Here is a 23,646-nt window from a genome sequence, read left to right on the forward strand (position 1 = left end):
CCTATGTAAAAGCACCAGTTGTGCTGGCAACAGAAGTATTGCATTGGTGTTCCCATGCTGGATTTTAATTTTTCGAAGCAGGGAATAATTATTTAGAGTAGAAATTTCTGCCTGTTCTTATGCATAACTTAATGTGTCAGGATAAAATCCTAAATCTTTAATTTACTGTCATTGGGCTGAAGGTCATTTGTTTGACACTTTAGAAACTCTAATAGTTTCAAACAAGAATCAAATCCCAGGCAAATATTTGCACAAGATACTTATAGCTTAAGCAAAACCCAGCGAATTCCCAAGACGCCTCCAAAAAATCTCCAGTTTTCCAACTAAGAGAAGAATTATGTCTTAAACCAAGGGTGGCTGACCTAAATGTCTTGAAGTGCTGTCACGATGCTATAAATTTTGGAGTTTTAGTAAATTAAGGTAAATTACAAACAATTTGAGTTTCAGTTTTTATACTATGTGTACTATCATATGCTATAATTTGGTTTTTAATGTGATAAGTGTTTAGGTAATTGATTCCAAACGATGATTTACAGAAGGAAACTGACAATTTATTCACAATTGTTAGAGTACATTTCTTAGAGGTTTTGAACCAAATATGATTTCTCAATTGAGTTGCAAAGGAGTGAAAGTGACATTTTGATTGGTTTTGAGATAAGTAAATTCCCGTGCAAAAGTTTGGGTTCGCCCCCTACAAAACCTACAAAAGTGTTTTGTCTTAATCTCTGTGATTACGTTCAATTGAAGCTCTCTATGGCGCATTTGAAAGGCAATGAGTTTTTCTTACTTTGTAGGTATTTTTGCAAAAACTTTAAATTTAAATTTTAATATCAAATTTATACTTAAAGTTGTGACTTTATAAAAAATAACACGCTAAAAAACATGACTTATTTTCTAATCTTTTATCGATCAAAATTTTAAATCAATGTGTCTTTCGAATCGTTATTTTAAAGTCGATGTAAAATGCTCACGAAGTTTTGGCAAATCAAACTGAAAACTATTCAAAATCGATGAAACAGTCATTAAAGTTATCATGCAAAAGTTTAGGTTCAAAAAACTTACTTAAAATACGTAAATTCAGTGAAATCTCAAACTAATCATGTATCCGCCATTATTTGCGTTTGAAAAAGCTATGAGCTTCAAAAATCGGTTGAAAAATGATAGTAATATTAACAAAAATGATTTGCGTGCAGCTCAGGTGATCCCAAACTTTTACACGATGACTTTAATGACTGTTTCATTGATTTTGAATAGTTTTCAGATTTTTCCGCCAAAATTTCGTGAACACTCTTCAGAGAACATACGATTACGATTCTTACGACACATTGATATAAACTTTTGGTCGATCCAATGCTGAGGAAATGTTCTAGAATGCCATGTTTTTTTTGAAAATGTTACAACTTTTAGTAAAAATTTAGTATACAAAATTCAAAAAGAGCTTAAGAAACGGAGCGAATAAAGAATAAATAATTGCATTTGGAATGCATCAACATAGAGAGTTTTAATTGGACGTGTAATTACAGAGATATGAACAAAACACTTTTGTATGTTTTAAGGGGTTGAACCTAAACTTTTGCACAAGAGTGTATAATGAAAAATTAAACTATTTCTATGCTCTCCAATAGTATTTTTTCGGGCCTCAAGTATATCCAAACTTTTATAAAAAAGGATTTAAAAAAATATTTCAACATATTTATTAGCGAACCTTAACAGGAGAAGCGCCAACTAGGGTGAGCGGTAGGCCGCCCTTAATTTTCGAAGATGTGAAATGTTATAAGTTCGTCACTGTTAAGTTCTTGCTTTGATAAGAAAAAATCTGGTAAAAATTTCCGTACATGGACGTTAAATAGTTCCAAAACGGCCCGTAAGATACCTATCAGGTGTAGATGACTGCGCAAAATCTCTGCTCTAGTGCATGCATCATGAGTACCATAGTCCGGGGTAACATTGATCGAAATGTAAGAAGTTTGAATCATCATATATCGATGACATGTTTTCAATGCATGCATGGTGCATCTTTTTAATATATTCATGAGCTAATAAAACTTAACCTTTTTGTGAAAATTGAGTTTCATTCATGCGTAAAGTTTTCAAATTTGTGATACTATGATTTCCATGATTAAGAATGGCGCTAATCAACATTCATGTCTTGTATGAGTTCTGCATATGATGTAAGCAACGAAAATGTGTTTTTTTACTAATAGTGGCATCGCCAAAAATCACCAAATTCCGTTGTTAAAATTTTCATAATTATTTTCAGTTCAGCAACATTGACGAATTTCTATGAAGAATGCAGAATTCCCTTAGAGAATTCCCTATCTGTAGGCGTATACCGCAAGACCAAGCTGAGCGAATCCCACCGGTAGAGGATCTTTTCGGGTTGGAAATTTTCTCGACTTCCCAGGGTATAGAGTATCTTCGTACCTGCCACACGATATACGCATGCAAAAATGGTCATTGGCAAAGTAAGCTCTCAGTTAATAACTGTGGAAGTGCTCATAAGAACACTAAGCTGAGAAGCAGGCTCTGTCCCAGTAGGGACGTAATGCCAGAAAGAAGAAGAAGAAGGCGTATACCGCGGTACAAGGCCTTCATATTCAGCTTCGGGAGCCATGATTATAGTATGTAATGTCATTTTCAATATTACCAATCATTGTTTACTTGAGTGATCAACGTTACCCCGTATAAGCAAAATCAAAAAATTTCTCAAAACATTTTTTTGAACATGCTTAAATCTTTCAGAAAACAAAATATAGTACATATTCACGAGTGATGGGTGCCAGTACTTGCTTCAAAAATATAAAACTTGCAACATTTGCATCTCCAATTGAAGTTTCTATTAAATATCCAAAAACCCTGATCAATGTTGCCCCGGAATACGGTACAAATTCTCCTGCGCGCGTTGATAATCTGCAAACAAGTTAATTTTCTTAGGAGTTACGAATTTTATGTCAACGTGCACAGTTCCAGAGGTGTCCATGGTATAAAATATTATTTTAGTTTGAACTAGTACTAATTTAGTGCATACGGTTGAAATGCTCCAACCTGTATCCACCCATCAAAAAGTCAGAAATTGTAAATTTTGCCATTTCGGCAATTTTCAACGATTTTTTTTTTGTTTATGCTTCAATGGACTCGTAAGATGTCTAAAATTATGAGGACCTTTAACGTGAAGATGCATCACCTTAAGCCAAACCTCGAATTTTCAAGAGCACAAGTCTAGAGAACCTGACAACCGTTCACGTTGAAATATTGATCGATTGGTCACCATCAGCGAGTGACCAGTGAGTTAAATTTTCAGCATAAACGGTTGTCTGGTTCTCTAGATGTGTGCTTGTGAAAATTCGAGGTATGGCTTCGATGCATCTTCACCTTAAAATCTTTCAAAATTCCCACCGGTCGGCAGTCATTCTGGTTACTTTGTCAGGTCGCTTAAAAATAACCTATTTTTCCTTTTTCATCAACATTTACCCAACTAAGAACGTAATTCAAGCAATAAAAATCTCTTGAACAATGCTGGTTGATATAACGTTTATAATTACAATAAAAAATGAACTTCAATGCTGACTATCAACGCGTGCAGAAGAATATGTTACTAGTGGCCTTTCGTAGTCATGTAGTCATGGTCTTCCACACCTGATATCTTCAGAGCCGTTGGAGAAATACTTAGCGTCCACATAAGGACTTCAAAATTTTACCTGATTTATTCTTATCGAAACGAGCACTTTACAATGACGAACTTATTACATTTCACATTTTCGAACAGTAAGGGGGCCTATTCAGCAGCCAGTCTAAACTTCAGAATTCAGTAGTCAATCAAAAAAGAGATCTGTGAATTAAATTATTATAATTATTGGGCACTTACGTATTTACATTTCGTAACAATCCTGGATAAGTATTCTGACTGACAAATTTATAGTTCATTTTTACTTCAATGAATTTGTCTGACAAATAATACATATTATGGTAAGTGATAAATATAATATTTTCGTACACCCTCCTACTTTTGCAATATGTCCTGCGTTACACGTTAAGTTAGGTTGAAGACAATATAATAATCTTTCAAACATTGTTAATGATTAAGTTATTACCATATTATTAATTCACAGCACGCATTCTTTCTGTTCTACCATGTATGGCGTGCAGTTCAGTTCGATAACAGTTCTTGCTCATCACACGATCAGTAGCAGTTCATTGGCTATTGACATTGAAATTTAATGATATCCCCGTTTCAACCGTCTGACATCTATTTTTGCTGGTTTCCAGTGCCAGGTTTTGGTGCCGAAGGATATTGTTATGGTACTCGTAGTCCTTGGTGTGCGCCGACTCGTGGTTTCCTTGGGTACCTTAAGTTTTAGGGAAAACTACTTTACCTTTGAAGGAAACTTTCAGTCCGTCTTATTCCTTGAGCCAGCTCACACGGAGTCGTTTCGGATTGTGTTAAGGATAACAGGTAAACAACCGTAGTTGGTTCTCACTTTTAACCGTACACCTCACAGTACATAATATTACAACAACACGCACACACGTTGTGGGTTAGAAATAGTGTTTTATACTTATACATAGTCTTTTCTCCTGTATAATAAAACTTTGAGAAAGCAAGTGATTTAGACGTACGTACAGCTCTGCTAAATATGTAAAGAAATAAAAAAAAAGTTCAAAACGTTATACTCATTAGGCTTCGTTTGAGGTGTCAGTAGAAACTTTGTTCATTTTTTTTCCTTCGCGAGTTCTAGCTTTCACTTTGCGCCACGAAGCAATTTTCAGCATAACTCTTCACCATCAAATAGGAATTGATTAACCGTGTGCTGAAATTATATAGTGTGTCTTGAAAGAAAAAAGAAAGTTTTCTTCTACGCATGATATACGATGTGCTCTACGCTGTCAAGGCAAAGAATTGAGGTCTCGTCGCTGTTCATGGATTCAGGATTGAATTTGGAACTGAATTGTTTCGGCTCAGAGGGATGTTCTGTACAATGTTCCCTTCCGAAGTAGTAAATAATTCAATCATCTATTGTGGTTAGTGCAACGGTGAAAATAGTGATTTACTATACTTTAACACGTTTTGTGCATCGAGTCAATGTGGGTGTGTTTTTGTCGAGTGTATGAAAACCTTCCATGGATATAATATAGAAAAAACAATCATATGATGTGAATAATAAAAGGATTATTTTGAATTGAAACCCCATCGGCTGAGTCATGCCACGCATGACATGCCTACCTATATTTTTTTCTGAATTTAGAACATTGCGGCTAGAAATTTGACTAAGTTTCATAACTCAACTTAGCTTTCCCAGTCATTAAATGAATTTAAACTCATCCATTTGCTCAATGAATCTATCCTATGCCATATTTTTTCCATGGATAATTTGTCGGCATATCAAAACCAAACAACCCATCAGCCTAAATTGAACAGGCATATTTTTCCCACATATGAGATACTGATTTAAAGCATGGATCTCCAAGGCCCTAGGGCACATGTTTGACATTGTTTAATTTATAATGGTTGAATTGTGTGCTGTGTAATTAGATCAATTGCTTCGCCAAATCAACGGTACCCTTGTCCCATCAACTATTTCAACAACTTTTACTACTATTTCAAGAGAATGTTGTAATCATGCGTCAGTTTTCACGGTTTAGCTGTTCCGACAAGGGCAGTTTTGACTTTTGTTGCAATAGTTGTGATGCTTTGTATAACTTATCAATTCTTGTTTAATGGTATATACCATCTTCAAACATTTCTTTATATGGGACGAAATAGAATTCACTTCCACATGGTTTATTTTTTCAAAATTATTAGGCTTACAATTTGCCAAAATACTTATGTGTCGTGTTCAAGTGCATCCCAAAAATTCAAATAATTTGGCCGATAAAAATCTCCAATGCCAAAGCGAATCATGAGAGTGGTCAAGTAATCCTTTATCGTACTGGTCGAAAATAACTATTAATGTAACAAATTGCACCATTATGACTTTTTCATTGAGAGTCGTACAAAAAATCGCTGAAAAAATCGAGTTTTGCAACGAGTTGCTTACAACATTTTTTGCAATTCCGAAAATGCCGTTACAGTTGGATTATTTCTTGGAGAATAAACATATGAAACCCACATGAATATTCATGCGTAGTATACGGTGTCCCTGAAAGTATGGGCACGGCATTGATAACGAGAATCACAATATTTTTTAACAAACGAATATTTTTATAATTTGGTGTTTTTTCAAGGGGTATTTTTAATGCTGCCTGTAGAAATTTGGTTCGATAAAGTAACCTTTTTCATTGGAATTTTTGATTTTAGAAAATCAATTCTTATCTAGCCAGAACAGACCCTACTTTTGCGTATCGTTGGAACTTAACTTGTAATGAATGTTTTTATCAAATTCCTTCGATGTGGTGAGTTCAAATACATTGTATCTAAAACAAAATGGTAATATTCTAAAAAATCACTGCTTTTTCTCTTCACATAAAGTAACATCACGAAATCATGGCTTTTCAAGTATTTTCAATATAAATGGACAATATACGTTTCAAATTTATCTATGCCAAGTACCTATACTTTTGGATAGGTAAGAACAATTTTAGATATTTGCATGTTTTAACGTTTATATAAAGACTTAGTTTTGACCCATATATGAATTGACCACAGCTGGAATTGAATTTTCAGTTACTATTCAAATTTCGCATACTTAAGTTTATAATTTTCATGAAAATAAGTTATAGTCTCATCATTTATCTTATCGGCAATGATAAATATAATTTTTCAGATTTTGTTTGTACGTATATTATGAATTAGAACAAATTTCGTACAACAAAGACGCTCATAAATAACGCAATTTGTGCAAAACTGATAAGTCGAGCTTCTAGAAATATAACACTATAGGGTGTCCCAGAAAGTATGGGCACGACTTCACCATACTGCCATTTCGAGACTAGTGAAGATAAAAATCTGATTTTTACTCATTTGATTACTGTGCCTAACAAAAGCAGATTGCGATTTTTTAATGAATAATTTAATTATCGATGAATTGATATCGTAGCATTTCTTTGAAGCATCTCTTATCAGTCTTGCACAAATCGCGTAATTTTTTAGCGACTTTGTTTTTCAAAATTTGTTCTATGGCAGAAAGTGTGTATAACAAAAATCTGAAAAAAATATTTATCAGCAACAATATGATAATTGATCGGACTATCACTTATTCAAATAAAAAATTCAAAAAATTATGTATAACTTCCTTGGTGCAATGTAATTGAACTCACCACAGCGAAAAATTTTGATAAAAACATATTTTACTAGTTATTTTTTAACAAAAACAAAATCTAGGGTCTGTGCTGACCGGATAAGAAGAGATTTTATAAAATCAACATTTTCAATGTAAACAATTATTATATCAAAAATATTTTTCACAGATGCTGGTTGAAATAGCCTATAGAAAAATACAAAATTATAAAAATATTTGATTGTTTGGAAAAGTAACATGATTTTCATTATCAAAGTCGTGCCCATACTTTCTGGGACACACTATATCAACAAACCGGTAGTGAAAAAAATCGCTCAAAATTCAAAATCTGCTCTTAATAAAAGCAAGAATCAAATGTGTGAAAATCAGATTTTATCTTCACTAATCTCAAAATGGTAGTATGGTAGAGACGTGCCCATACTTTCTGGGGCACCTATAACATGCATAATTTCTCAATCAGGTAGGCTGTGGCATGACTGTCACAAATTTTCACACTTCCATTACTCATTCAATTTTCAAAGTCGTTTTGCTGTTCATTCTCTTGAAAAAAGGAAGCTGATTTGCAACGGAATTGCAAAAACTTTAATTTTAACAGAAATAGTAGACTCGGGATTTAAAATCTTAATAGGATAAAAACATCTTTCTATCAAATATTTTCGCACTATCTTTAAATTTATTTTTACTTTCCTTTCAAGCATATCTGGAACATTGGGAGCTAAATAAATTTGAAACGAATAATGTTTTGGGAATTTCTTTCATGCAGAGTTATTTGACTCATTATGTCGTAAGATCTATATTAAGATACCCCGGGGCACGTGGAACCAGTGATGCCACATACACAGATTTATCTGTAATTACACAGATTTTTTTCCTGTTCTGGCCTACAGATATCTGTGATCACAGATCAAAGATTTTTAAGATGAAAAAGATTTTTAGGATTTATTGCCATTCTACGAGTTTTGGGCACGATTTTGACACATAATAAAAATAAATGCAATTCTTCCACTTAGTTTTTGTTAAATACCTACTAAAGTAATCCAAAATGTTTACCCGTAATGCGGGTAGATCACCTTTTCGAAGTGCGTCACGGGGTAAGATCTACCAAATTGTACTCTTGCTGTATCTGTTCTTGTGAATACTTATAAGTTACGGTCGGAAGAGTATAAGAGAGTAACAAGCCACTATGACCCACCTATTTGTCCTAGATGATGAGGAGGTCGAAGTGGAAAAATGGCTTAATCAGCATCTGAGGTTGGTTTCAACGCATGAGACAATTTCTTTCCAAGTTCAAGAGTTTATCTTTCGATATCTAGGAGGGAAAAGATTCCGAATCAATGGAGTAGCAGACCTCTTAACTTCTAAAATAAGCTTTTTGTTTCAAGGAATCTAAATGTCTCATGCGATGAAACCTGTTTACAGTTTCAAAAAACGACTTTTAACCTTATAAGTAGAAGCAATAATTTGATACGCTAGAGTACCGATGCATGGTCAAAATCAGTATCATTCAACCAGCTTAGTGGCCGAACCTGATTAAGGGGCGCGCTTTTGAGAGTTCAATGGTGACAAACTGTTTTCTCCAAAAGGTATAAATAGCGGTATCTTTTTCTAAAGAGGCTCTATGCAAAATGGTAAAGAATGATATTTGTATAAAAAACGACTACTTCATTATTTCTCAATAGTAATGGAGTAGAACGACATGCACTAAACAAAGGACACGGGTATACCACAAAAGATCAAAGAAAACTGGTCGCAGTGGTTCATCCCGAACAGAAACAGAAAAAAAATCCAAAATTAAAAAAAAAAAAAAAAACAATCAGCTATCATTTTATTTTAGTTGTGATGGTTCCGTTGCGAGATGCACAGTCTACTTGTTAGTAAAAAATATTGCAAGAATAATTGTTAACATTCCGAGAACAGGCTGGTATGTTCACAAAAGCTCTTGTTTACCTAATTGATTGAAATTTGAATTTATTTACGAAACACAGATTTTTACCAAGATTTTTGGAGGTTGACTACAGATAAAAAAGATTTTTTCAACCAAAATCACAGATGAGAATTGAAAAATATGTGGCAACACTGCGTGGGACCTCAAAAAATACGACAGTTTAGACAAATTGTTGAATATATTTTATAAAAAAAAAATCTAACCATTCGGCCTTCCTTAGCCGAATGGTTAGAGTTTGCGGCTTCAAAGCAATGCCATGCCGAAGGTGTCTGGGTGCGATTCCCGGTAGATCCAGAATCTTTTCATAATGGAAATTTCCTTGACTTACCTGAGCATAAAGGATCTTCGTACCTGCCACACGTTATACGAATGCGAAAATGGCAACTTTGGCAAAGAAACCTCTTAGTTAATAACTGTGGAAGTGCCCATAAAAACACTAAGCTGAGAAGCAGGCTCTGTCTCAGTGAAAACGTTTATGTCAAGAAGAAGAAGAAGAATAATGGTTCAGTTACCTTATGGTAGCCTATTTGCTGATGTTTGCCCGAATGTGGAGTAATGGTTTTAAAATATTGAAAACTCTAGAAGAAATTCTGAAATATAAGTTATAAGTGGAGGGCTTGTTTCCCAGATTTTTCAGACTTGAAAAAATCACGCGATCCGGATTCTTATTTTTGCAATTCGAGGATTTCCCAAGATCCCGGGATTTACCCAAATTATCTAAAAACTACTAAAAACCCGACCAGTGGATTACAACAGAGTTGTAACAGATTTTGTGACTCAGTTAGCGTGTTTTTTCTTACAAAATATGTTACAATTTAGGCTGGTTAGTAGTTAAAATAACAAAAAATATAACACAATTTCTTCTACACTAAAAACAGCTGAAACAAAATATGTTATTATTTTAAAAAAAATTAACTAATTGTGTTTCAAATTCAACAAAAAATAACTCATTTTGTTATTTTCCACAACCGAATTATAACTAAAATTGTTATTTTCTTTACATGAATAAACGCGCACATTATAAGCAATTACTCTTAAATTATGTATAACAAATTGTGTAATAATTATGTTTCACATTGACACAAATTTGAAACAGCCTTTGTTATTATAGAGTAAGGTGGGGCAAAAGTTCGACCTTAGTGGTTTAATCAAAGTTTCCAGGAAAACAATAGCAGTTAAAACAAAATAAATACCATACAGTGAACCGTCAACATATTGGCTATAATTTTGCTGAACAAACTTGTGTCAAAATATTTACCCATTTTTAGTTATAACAGTTTCAAAATTAATTGTCTTATTCGAACTTTTGCCCCACCGGTGGGGCAAGAGTTCGAATCTAGTGTGGGGCAAAAGTTCGCTGGCTAAAACACAAAATATCGATCCTTTTATGATAGGCATACTTTACACCAGCCATAAACTTAAGTTTGACGAAAAATACACACTAAATTTTCATCAAAAAATTGCCCAAAACCGGGTTAATTGTAATATACTCAAAAATAGCAGATTTTCACAAAACTATGTGGAAATTTAAAATTTTGGTGACAATTTTCACACGATCAGACAAATTTAACTGAATTTGAAGATAATATGTGGATTTTAGGCAATTTGCAAATTTTTCCATGATTTTATACATGGGTCGAACTTTTGCCCCGCTGATTCGAACTTTTGCCCCACTATGGGCCAAAAATTGTTTTCAAGCATCTATGCAAAAACTAATACACCTCAAAGCAACCTTATGATAGGCCTAGAAACGCCCTTACATAAAATATTGAAAAAGATTTTATCTTCAGTTGGTTCCATGCAACGAAAGTTTGACAAAAAATTACAATATTCACGTTGAAAAACAACAAATAGCCATAACTTTTCCAAATCTCAATCGATTTTTATGATATTTGGATTGAAAGTCTCTTACTTGAATAGCATTCGAACCACCATGGCATTTATAAGATTTGTTTTGAATTGAGCTGGAAATCTTAAAAAGAAACTCTTACCCCACTCGAACTTTTGCCCCACTTTACTCTAACTGATTTTTTTTTAAACTTAAAGCATCAAAGAACATACAGGTTCAAATATTTAGCAAAAAAGCAGTGGTACTCTGAACGTAAGTGAATGATCATATGAGATATCTCAGCATGGTTCAGATATTGATATCATTAATAACAAATTATCCTCACATCCCATCAAAATTTGGTCTTCGGCAAAGTTGTAGCTGGAAAGATTTTGTTCACTTTTCTATAGATTATTATTTCGAGCAGTTAGGGGACTGAATACAAAAGCTTCGCCTTTGTCGTAGTAATTTCCATGTAAACTTCAAATGGCGTGTGCACAACCAAATCACTTCAAATTTTGGGACAATGATTTTTATCATAATTGGCACCGTTTAAGCAAAGGGGAGCAAAAATTTCAAAATTTGCATCAGTCTAATGTCCAATTTTGTGAATTTTCAGGTCAATTTCAAATTCCCCATGAAATATAGAGAAGCAAATCAATCAATCAAATTCCCCATGTATTTTGACATTCTTCCAAAAAAGATTTCTGGTTACTAATGCGGGAGTCCTGTTCTTGGTGACTTTGTTTTACTTCGACAGGGTTTTTTTAGCTACTGGCTTATATTTATCCTGAATATATCTCCAGGGTGTCGACTACCTGGAAAAACCTGGAAAGTCAGGGAATTCCATTTTGACCTGGAAAGTCAGGGAAAGTCAGGGAATTTTACTTAAAGTCAGGGAAAAAATCCATACTATGTTCAATATTCAAACGAGTTCTGCCAATAAAAACACTTTCTACCTGTTCTACGACTCTAAAAATGACAAATTTAGATTATAAATCAAACAAGTTTATGACTAAAATCGTCCTTTCTAACAAATCTCTACTCATTAGATGCAAATTTGTTGCTGAAGTTCAAGAATTTCTAATCGTGGAACAGGTAGATTTGAGGTTAGAGAATCGCCACTGATGGAATAATTCCTGCGGTGGGGATTTCACAGAAATTCTGATCGAAAATTTTTGATGAATTTAACCTCTTTCGGCCCCCGACTTTTTTCAATGTCTTGGAGGGGCAAAAATGAGCTAGGTATACCAAATTTTCTTGAACAAAAGTTGATGAAAATTATCTAAACTTATCTAAATCGTAAAAATAGTTTTGGTTGTAAATAAATCAATAGTTCTTTGATTGTTTATCAATAATAGTTTATTGAATCAATAAGTATGGTGTATGAATGTTCCACTACGCTCATAATCTCATCAGATACCTACGTTACAATATAGAACAAAATTAGTTTATGTTGAATTCGTCAAAAAGTGATGATGCTCTAATAACACCACGGAAAAATCCCAAGAATAATTCATGGTGGAATCCATCGAAAAATGTCTAAATCCATAGATTCGTAAAAACTCGTAAGAGAATCCCTTGAGTTATTTCTGAAAATATATTTAAATAATACTGGTTGAAATCTTGAAGATGTTTTGAACGAAAGTCCTGGAGATTTTTCCAAGATAATAGAAGATAATGGTGAAAATATTGATAAAGTTCAAATCCTGTAACAAATTCTAGAAACATGCAGTTTTCTCTTGTTAAATTCCTGGAAGAGTTCCTTGAGAACTTTCGGGTTGAATTCTTCAAAGCGTTCTAAATAGAAATCTTTAAGGGAGTCAGAAAGCCGTTGCGGTAAACGCACAGCTTTTTAGCAAGACCAAGCTGAGGCTTGCGGATTCAATTCACATCGGGAGAGGATCTTCATCTTTTCGTTAGGGAAATTTTGTCGAGGGAAGTCGACTCATAGAAAATTTTCGTACCTGCCTCTCGATATACACAGGTAAAAATGGTCAATTGCTAAAGAAAGCGCTCATTTAATAATTGTGGAATTGCTCATAAGAACAGCTGAGAAGCAGGTTCTATCCCAGTTGGGACATAATGTCAGATATAAGAAGAAAAAGGAGAAGAAAAAATAAAAAGAAAACCGGAAACTTCTACGAGAACGTTTATGGAACCGATTTAATGTATTAACAGTATATTTCCTGCAGATTTTTTAGGATTTCCTTTAAATATTTTTTTTCAAGTTTTCTTGCTGAAATTAATATGTTCATGAAACAAACTTATTGGACAAATTTTAGCAAAGTATTGAGGATTTTTTTAATCAGTTCAAATTTGTCGGTCGAGGATGCTTAAAAAAATGTAAAAATAGAAGTTGAGTATTTGCCGGTTTTTCTAATTCAGTAAATGTGAAGGCTGATACCAAATCATCGGTTTCAGTTGTTTTCTGCTTTTGCTGGCCTCGAACTGAAAAGCAGTTACGGCGTGCCGTGACGAAAAAGTCTAAACCATTCAAATTAAATTTCAATTGACAGTATTTTTTATATTTTATCTAAATGTTCTAGAAGACATCATAATAATCGAATGTTTGAATCTGTTCGGAAATTAATCTACTATCTATCTATAGTACTATCCTGAATAGTGTTATCGTTTCTAATGAATGATTTTCTATCATGTTTAGATCTTTTCTTACTCTGAATGTAAAATGTGCCCAGAAATATTGTGGAAGCTGAGTTAAATTCATTTATAAAAATATACCATTTTCGATAATTGACATATTGTTTTCTAGTAATAGCTTAAACTATGCATACTGATGATAGTTATTCAAATATATAAAACTCTCAGTTAATGACTGTGGAAGCGTTCATAGGAACACCAAAAAAATATTTAACGAGGATGTAACGCCAGAATGGATTTTTTTGTTAAGCTCATACTTGTGCCAGTTAAAAGCAATAATTTCAATGGTCTGTATTTTTTCTGGAAATTTACTGGAAGGTCAGGGAAAGTCAGGGAATTTTATTCTCATAATTGAGTCTAAACCCTGATCTCGTATTGAAGTTCTTCTAATTGCAAATTTCCAAAATAATCTGCCCCGAAAAGCCGCCTTTGCCAAAGTGACTCATGGGAGTGTCCGAATAAGTTTACTGGTATGATTTTTTCTACTTGTTTGGAAGGAATTTCGAAATTTGGTTTCAAATGATTACTGTTTTTATATTTATGGTTCAAAGAAATATGTTTAACAGTTAGATATTAGAAAGAACTAATTGGGTACGTTCATTGTTCACTGAGACTAGGAGTTTTCTAAGGTCAAATTGTCTTAAATCGGTAATGCACTTATGTAAGATGCATATTGTTGCAAAAAATGGGTCCAGCGGCTTAAAAAACTGCCGAGAACAATCAAAAGTACCAATAATTTGATTCGTGTCCTTCTTTATTATACATAAACCAATTTAAACAGAATCACAGTTCATTCTTCTATCACACGATTGTTTATGAAATATATTTAACACAATCTTTGAAATACTCTCATGACAATTTGGTTGTTTAGCGACGAAAAAGTTACAGTGTTTTGTGGTTATAGAATAGAACTCATTTTTCTATTGTCAAAGAAAGTATGGGCACGACTTTGATAATGAAAATCATAGTATTTTCTAAACAATCAAATATTTTTATATTTTTGTATTTTTCTATAGGCTTTTTTAACCAGTATCTGTGATAAATTTGTTTGATTAAATAATTGTTTGCACTGAAAAATTTTATTTTAGAAAATCAATTCTTATCTGGTCAGCACAGATCCTACATTTTGTTTTTGTTAAAAAATAACTAGAAAAATATGTTTTTATCAAAAGTACGTTGAATCAAGGATGTTTCAAATAAATTTTAGTTTGGCTTTGTAAGAGAACACTTGAAAAAATGGTAAAATTCGAAAAATCTCGTATTTTTCTCTCCGCATAAGAAAACATCACGAAGTTATAACTCTTCAGGTTTGTTAAATAGTAATAAAAATAATACAATCCGAAATACATACGAAAGATTAATCGATATTCTCTTCGAAAGTGTGAACCGTCAACATATTGGCTATAATTTTGCTGAACAAACTTGTGTCAAAATATTTACCCATTTTTAGTTATAACAGTTTCAAAATTAATTGTCTTATTCGAACTTTTGCCCCACCGGTGGGGCAAGAGTTCGAATCTAGTGTGGGGCAAAAGTTCGCTGGCTAAAACACAAAATATCGATCCTTTTATGATAGGCATACTTTACACCAGCCATAAACTTAAGTTTGACGAAAAATACACACTAAATTTTCATCAAAAAATTGCCCAAAACCGGGTTAATTGTAATATTCTCAAAAATAGCAGATTTTCACAAAACTATGTGGAAATTTAAAATTTTGGTGACAATTTTCACACGATCAGACAAATTTAACTGAATTTGAAGATAATATGTGGATTTTAGGCAATTTGCAAATTTTTCCATGATTTTATACATGGGTCGAACTTTTGCCCCGCTGATTCGAACTTTTGCCCCACTATGGGCCAAAAATTGTTTTCAAGCATCTATGCAAAAACTAATACACCTCAAAGCAACCTTATGATAGGCCTAGAAACGCCCTTACATAAAATATTGAAAAAGATTTTATCTTCAGTTGGTTCCATGCAACGAAAGTTTGACAAAAAATTACAATATTCACGTTGAAAAACAACAAATAGCCATAACTTTTCCAAATCTCAATCGATTTTTATGATATTTGGATTGAAAGTCTCTTACTTGAATAGCATTCGAACCACCATGGCATTTATAAGATTTGTTTTGAATTGAGCTGGAAATCTTAAAAAGAAACTCTTACCCCACTCGAACTTTTGCCCCACTTTACTCTAACTGATTTTTTTTTAAACTTAAAGCATCAAAGAACATACAGGTTCAAATATTTAGCAAAAAAGCAGTGGTACTCTGAACGTAAGTGAATGATCATATGAGATATCTCAGCATGGTTCAGATATTGATATCATTAATAACAAATTATCCTCACATCCCATCAAAATTTGGTCTTCGGCAAAGTTGTAGCTGGAAAGATTTTGTTCACTTTTCTATAGATTATTATTTCGAGCAGTTAGGGGACTGAATACAAAAGCTTCGCCTTTGTCGTAGTAATTTCCATGTAAACTTCAAATGGCGTGTTCACAACCAAATCACTTCAAATTTTGGGACAATGATTTTTATCATAATTGGCACCGTTTAAGCAAAGGGGAGCAAAAATTTCAAAATTTGCATCAGTCTAATGTCCAATTTTGTGAATTTTCAGGTCAATTTCAAATTCCCCATGAAATATAGAGAAGCAAATCAATCAATCAAATTCCCCATGTATTTTGACATTCTTCCAAAAAAGATTTCTGGTTACTAATGCGGGAGTCCTGTTCTTGGTGACTTTGTTTTACTTCGACAGGGTTTTTTTAGCTACTGGCTTATATTTATCCTGAATATATCTCCAGGGTGTCGACTACCTGGAAAAACCTGGAAAGTCAGGGAATTCCATTTTGACCTGGAAAGTCAGGGAAAGTCAGGGAATTTTACTTAAAGTCAGGGAAAAAATCCATACTATGTTCAATATTCAAACGAGTTCTGCCAATAAAAACACTTTCTACCTGTTCTACGACTCTAAAAATGACAAATTTAGATTATAAATCAAACAAGTTTATGACTAAAATCGTCCTTTCTAACAAATCTCTACTCATTAGATGCAAATTTGTTGCTGAAGTTCAAGAATTTCTAATCGTGGAACAGGTAGATTTGAGGTTAGAGAATCGCCACTGATGGAATAATTCCTGCGGTGGGGATTTCACAGAAATTCTGATCGAAAATTTTTGATGAATTTAACCTCTTTCGGCCCCCGACTTTTTTCAATGTCTTGGAGGGGCAAAAATGAGCTAGGTATACCAAATTTTCTTGAACAAAAGTTGATGAAAATTATCTAAACTTATCTAAATCGTAAAAATAGTTTTGGTTGTAAATAAATCAATAGTTCTTTGATTGTTTATCAATAATAGTTTATTGAATCAATAAGTATGGTGTATGAATGTTCCACTACGCTCATAATCTCATCAGATACCTACGTTACAATATAGAACAAAATTAGTTTATGTTGAATTCGTCAAAAAGTGATGATGCTCTAATAACACCACGGAAAAATCCCAAGAATAATTCATGGTGGAATCCATCGAAAAATGTCTAAATCCATAGATTCGTAAAAACTCGTAAGAGAATCCCTTGAGTTATTTCTGAAAATATATTTAAATAATACTGGTTGAAATCTTGAAGATGTTTTGAACGAAAGTCCTGGAGATTTTTCCAAGATAATAGAAGATAATGGTGAAAATATTGATAAAGTTCAAATCCTGTAACAAATTCTAGAAACATGCAGTTTTCTCTTGTTAAATTCCTGGAAGAGTTCCTTGAGAACTTTCGGGTTGAATTCTTCAAAGCGTTCTAAATAGAAATCTTTAAGGGAGTCAGAAAGCCGTTGCGGTAAACGCACAGCTTTTTAGCAAGACCAAGCTGAGGCTTGCGGATTCAATTCACATCGGGAGAGGATCTTCATCTTTTCGTTAGGGAAATTTTGTCGAGGGAAGTCGACTCATAGAAAATTTTCGTACCTGCCTCTCGATATACACAGGTAAAAATGGTCAATTGCTAAAGAAAGCGCTCATTTAATAATTGTGGAATTGCTCATAAGAACAGCTGAGAAGCAGGTTCTATCCCAGTTGGGACATAATGTCAGATATAAGAAGAAAAAGGAGAAGAAAAAATAAAAAGAAAATCGGAAACTTCTACGAGAACGTTTATGGAACCGATTTAATGTATTAACAGTATATTTCCTGCAGATTTTTTAGGATTTCCTTTAAATATTTTTTTTCAAGTTTTCTTGCTGAAATTAATATGTTCATGAAACAAACTTATTGGACAAATTTTAGCAAAGTATTGAGGATTTTTTTAATCAGTTCAAATTTGTCGGTCGAGGATGCTTAAAAAAATGTAAAAATAGAAGTTGAGTATTTGCCGGTTTTTCTAATTCAGTAAATGTGAAGGCTGATACCAAATCATCGGTTTCAGTTGTTTTCTGCTTTTGCTGGCCTCGAACTGAAAAGCAGTTACGGCGTGCCGTGACGAAAAAGTCTAAACCATTCAAATTAAATTTCAATTGACAGTATTTTTTATATTTTATCTAAATGTTCTAGAAGACATCATAATAATCGAATGTTTGAATCTGTTCGGAAATTAATCTACTATCTATCTATAGTACTATCCTGAATAGTGTTATCGTTTCTAATGAATGATTTTCTATCATGTTTAGATCTTTTCTTACTCTGAATGTAAAATGTGCCCAGAAATATTGTGGAAGCTGAGTTAAATTCATTTATAAAAATATACCATTTTCGATAATTGACATATTGTTTTCTAGTAATAGCTTAAACTATGCATACTGATGATAGTTATTCAAATATATAAAACTCTCAGTTAATGACTGTGGAAGCGTTCATAGGAACACCAAAAAAATATTTAACGAGGATGTAACGCCAGAATGGATTTTTTTGTTAAGCTCATACTTGTGCCAGTTAAAAGCAATAATTTCAATGGTCTGTATTTTTTCTGGAAATTTACTGGAAGGTCAGGGAAAGTCAGGGAATTTTATTCTCATAATTGAGTCTAAACCCTGATCTCGTATTGAAGTTCTTCTAATTGCAAATTTCCAAAATAATCTGCCACGAAAAGCCGCCTTTGCCAAAGTGACTCATGGGAGTGTCCGAATAAGTTTACTGGTATGATTTTTTCTACTTGTTTGGAAGGAATTTCGAAATTTGGTTTCAAATGATTACTGTTTTTATATTTATGGTTCAAAGAAATATGTTTAACAGTTAGATATTAGAAAGAACTAATTGGGTACGTTCATTGTTCACTGAGACTAGGAGTTTTCTAAGGTCAAATTGTCTTAAATCGGTAATGCACTTATGTAAGATGCATATTGTTGCAAAAAATGGGTCCAGCGGCTTAAAAAACTGCCGAGAACAATCAAAAGTACCAATAATTTGATTCGTGTCCTTCTTTATTATACATAAACCAATTTAAACAGAATCACAGTTCATTCTTCTATCACACGATTGTTTATGAAATATATTTAACACAATCTTTGAAATACTCTCATGACAATTTGGTTGTTTAGCGACGAAAAAGTTACAGTGTTTTGTGGTTATAGAATAGAACTCATTTTTCTATTGTCAAAGAAAGTATGGGCACGACTTTGATAATGAAAATCATAGTATTTTCTAAACAATCAAATATTTTTATATTTTTGTATTTTTCTATAGGCTTTTTTAACCAGTATCTGTGATAAATTTGTTTGATTAAATAATTGTTTGCACTGAAAAATTTTATTTTAGAAAATCAATTCTTATCTGGTCAGCACAGATCCTACATTTTGTTTTTGTTAAAAAATAACTAGAAAAATATGTTTTTATCAAAAGTACGTTGAATCAAGGATGTTTCAAATAAATTTTAGTTTGGCTTTGTAAGAGAACACTTGAAAAAATGGTAAAATTCGAAAAATCTCGTATTTTTCTCTCCGCATAAGAAAACATCACGAAGTTATAACTCTTCAGGTTTGTTAAATAGTAATAAAAATAATACAATCCGAAATACATACGAAAGATTAATCGATATTCTCTTCGAAAGGCAACTTTAATTTTTGATTTATTCATGTTTTTACGTAAATATAAGGATTTGTTTTTTGACCTTTTTCAAACTGACCACGTCTGGAATCGGATTTGTAGTTCCAATAAAAATATTACATGCTTAAGTTTGAAATTTCAATTTGAATAAGTGATAGTTCGATCAATTATCATATCGTATTCTTTAGTAATCTACAAATGCCTGGGGTTCATTTACAGTGTAATGCACAATATCGCACCTTTTATAATTTTCTACAATCAACCTATCATAGAAGAAGAACCTGGTGGAATAAAAATAATTTCAAAGCTGTTTTTCCGTTAGTTACACGAAAAAAAAAGGTTCAAAAAAAAAACGGAAAATTTAATATTTTCAAAAGCATTGTGAAAACCTTAATTTTTATTTTTGCCAAAAATCAGTAGCCAGAAAAGGCTTCAAGAAAAAATGAAAAGGGACAGGGATGTTTAAAAATAAAAAATATAAAAATCAAAATTCACAAATGCGCGAATAGAAATAAATCATTGCTCAAAACGTGTTTAGAATGATTTTAGTTAACAAAAAATGATATTTAGATCGAGAATAAAAATTTGGGTATTAGAGGGTTATTGGGGCTTGGAATTAGCTTACCATTCTCAATGTGCACAAATCGAGGATTAAAAGTTTAAAAGTCAATAACGGCGCCAGCCAAGTCCATACGGTCATCGGGAAAAGGAATATTAGTTAGACAACCATTGTAAACCTCTGTCTGTTTTTTGGGGTCAATGACCCCAGAGAACTTTGAAGGGGTTTGTGAGTTTTTTTTCACACATTAGTGCGTATCCACGAGTTGTTTGTTTCGCACATGAAATTTTCTCAAATATCTTGTAACATAGTGTAAAAAAAAATAAAATAAAAATTGTTAAACATGATGATAAAATCATGAAATATGTGATTTCAACGTCGATAGCTTCAAATCCTTCTATCAATAAAATGTATAAAAATCACGATTCATTGGAAATTTCCCTGCAAAAAAATTCTTGCACTGTTCCTTTTGTGGAGGTATGTTTGAACCCATTGATTTCTTATGGGACCCGCCACTATGGGTACTGATGCACCACTAGGGAAGATGTACCGATATTCGCCATGTACCAGTTATTCGCCACCCCGGCTTATATACCGTTTTACGACATATATGGTTGCCAATTGTTTAGTGTTCGCTCAATTGCTTTAAGATGGTACGGAAAAATTCTTGGAAACCGCTAACATTTTTCAGAAAATAATAGAAAAAAATCATTTTCCTTAAAATTGTTGCTCCTTTGCACCTATGTTTCGCCATGGTGTTCCTGATTCGCCACCCTCCATAAGAAATCAACATAGGTGGCGAACTCAGGAACCGAAATTAAAATCGTGGCGAATACTGGTGCAAGTGGTCCAGTATTCGCCACCCCCATTTTTAATACAAAAACAAAGTTTCTGATTAGTTTTTATATTTTCCCTGCTGGGCATGGATTGGAAGCTTTCGTTTAATGTATGGACAGAAACCAAAGGTCTTTTCATTAATTTTTAAACAATATTTTTCCTTAGGGTGGCCAAAACTGGTACACCTCCCCTATAGGTACAAAGTAGGAAAAATTTTAGACAAAATAATTATTTTTAAACAGTTTTACGATTTAATTTCATTGTTATTATTCAATTGCTTGAATCATTTTCGCATCGCACATCATAGAAAATATCATATAATAATTCATTTAACTGAGACATGTCAAAACACACTACCTCCACAACGGGAGCGTTTGCCCTATGTTCACTAAACCAGAGGACACTGCTGAATGAAGGAAGGCTCAGCGTTCAAAACCATTGTAAACTAGTGATTTGTCTAGATGAGATTATTATGCAGAAAAGGAAACGAAACAAGCGTCGACTCATGTGGGCAACTTTTACTACCGGCTTGAAGTGCAAATAACAAACGAAAAGTTCTTGTTCACACCATCGCACTAAAGTGTTGCATTTTACTCCTCCTGATGGCGGAGAAAAGTTTGTGCCCGAGTTTCCGTGCGACGATGTCGATGAAAAACATTAACAACAACTCACGTGACGACTAACAGTGCGCCACGCCATGGCTCTGGCTTTGCTCTGTCTATAGTAGTCTTGCTTATATAATGTTGTTTTGGTAGCTATTGTTTTTATTCAGTGTCTACGCGATTTACAGAGAACCGTATTCGTGGGGTTTTCTAATTTGTTAGGATTGATTCATTAAAAAAATGTAATGAATTCTTAAATGTAAAATTCATTTAACTGATGTGATGTTAGTGATTAATTTTACATTCATGTTTAGACATTTTAGATTTTTTTTTTGTTCAACTTAATGTTTTGACATTCCTGTCTTTTGGTTTTCAATCTTGAACGTTTTTTTAATTTAAAGTTTTCACTATTTAAAAATCTTATTTTTTTTTTCGTGGAACTAACTAACAAATTTCAAGAAAATCATCATTTTTAGGAGATTGGATTGACTTTTACAAAACAAGGGAATCCTATTTAAAGAAAATATTTAAACTTTATTCAGACATAAGAGAACACAGGGAACAGATCCCCAAAAAAAATAGATTTGACATATTAAAATCAGTAAAACGACGTGAATTTACTGCATAAATGACGTAACAACTTTCAATGAATGGTAACCAAACGATAGTTTGATTAATCATATCAATGTTATTACAAACCCACCATCAAAGTTTCGCCAATATCGTATATTGATTATATGAAAAATTATTGGTGCATTCAAAATGAATTATTATACTACCATTATATTCAAAATAAATCAACTACAATCGAAAACTCAGACACCAGGACCTGTTTTTAAAATATTACATAAATAAAAAATTGCAGAAATATTTAGATTTGATCCAAAAACTATCGAAGTTACCCTGTTTCACGGTAATCTAGATGTAGTAGATAATCTTTGGTGTTCTCCAAATCCTTGAAAAATGCTGAACCTATTGGAAATTTTTCCCAACGACGGTGTCATTCGATGTTGCTTCTACTCCTTATGAGGAGGATTATTTATCGTGTTGTACCCATAAAACTAACCAAATCTAGACTGGAAAAGGATAGTGGGCAAGCCTTCAGGTTCACACATAAAAATATGACTTCTGTTTCGCATAAAATTTATGCTGGTTCAATTGATCAAACAAAAGCGTATATACCAGGTGCACATATAAAAGTAAACAATCGAACCAGGTCATCTTTTCGCTACTGGAGAAAGCTCGTTCCCTGTTGTAAGGAGACAAGTTTATTGACATACATTAGCGGTGAGCGATCCCCGAAAAGGCGGCAAAGTTTGTCGAGAAAAATGGGAATTTCCTTGAAAATTGATTGCTGACTCTAATGTGATGTTTTGTTGACGGCTCTGTTTGACATTGCACAGCAAATTGTTGATAGGCATGGAAAAACTTCTCTCAGAACGTTGTGAATTTTATGGGTATGCATTTGTGTAAGATATATGCAAGACTAAAAAAGCAGCAATTTATATTTTGTCTTATTGCTGGATTTATCAGCTGGTTCAACTTTCAGTCTTTTTGGGAATGTTTCATATTGTGTTCTTCCCGGACAAAATGTTTAAGCCAGTTGAAGCAATGGCAAGCAAACAAAAAATCTCCAAAGCCCAAATGCAGTAACCCCTCCGTTTTTAATCAACTAAGGGTCATTTTCAGATCAAAATATGATTAAAAAGCATGATGACCTTGTTGTTGTCGGGAATACACTTCAAAATTCGCGGTTATAGAAATTCCGAATATTGTCCTTAGAGCGCTTATAATTGTAATGCTCATGCGATATGCGTTCAAGCCTCCTGTTTAAAATCGCTGTCTTAAGGAAGTCTTAAGGAAAAAAGGTAAATTAAACGTAACATAATTTGTATAATCCCCTGTATAGTAGTCAGAAAACAGAAATTCAAC

The 23,646-nt window shown here is 33.1% G+C and overlaps 1 protein-coding gene across 18 annotated transcripts in view; it reads left to right on the forward strand.

The window, feature by feature from the left end:
* Positions 1–23,646, forward strand: part of LOC5580230 (microtubule-associated protein tau) — a 171,077-nt gene that overhangs the window by 30,137 nt on the left and 117,294 nt on the right. Inside the window, exon 1 of one of the 18 annotated variants that reach the window (XM_021852573.1) lies at positions 4,379–4,453. The exons of the other annotated variants lie outside the window; for them this stretch is intronic. The gene's annotated coding sequence lies outside the window, so the exon portion shown is untranslated. Of the gene's footprint in view, positions 1–4,378; positions 4,454–23,646 lie in introns of those variants that run through there. 18 annotated transcript variants of the gene reach the window in all.

This window comes from Aedes aegypti, chromosome 1 (genome assembly GCF_002204515.2).
Source record: "Aedes aegypti strain LVP_AGWG chromosome 1, AaegL5.0 Primary Assembly, whole genome shotgun sequence".
Lineage (NCBI taxonomy): Eukaryota > Metazoa > Arthropoda > Insecta > Diptera > Culicidae > Aedes > Aedes aegypti.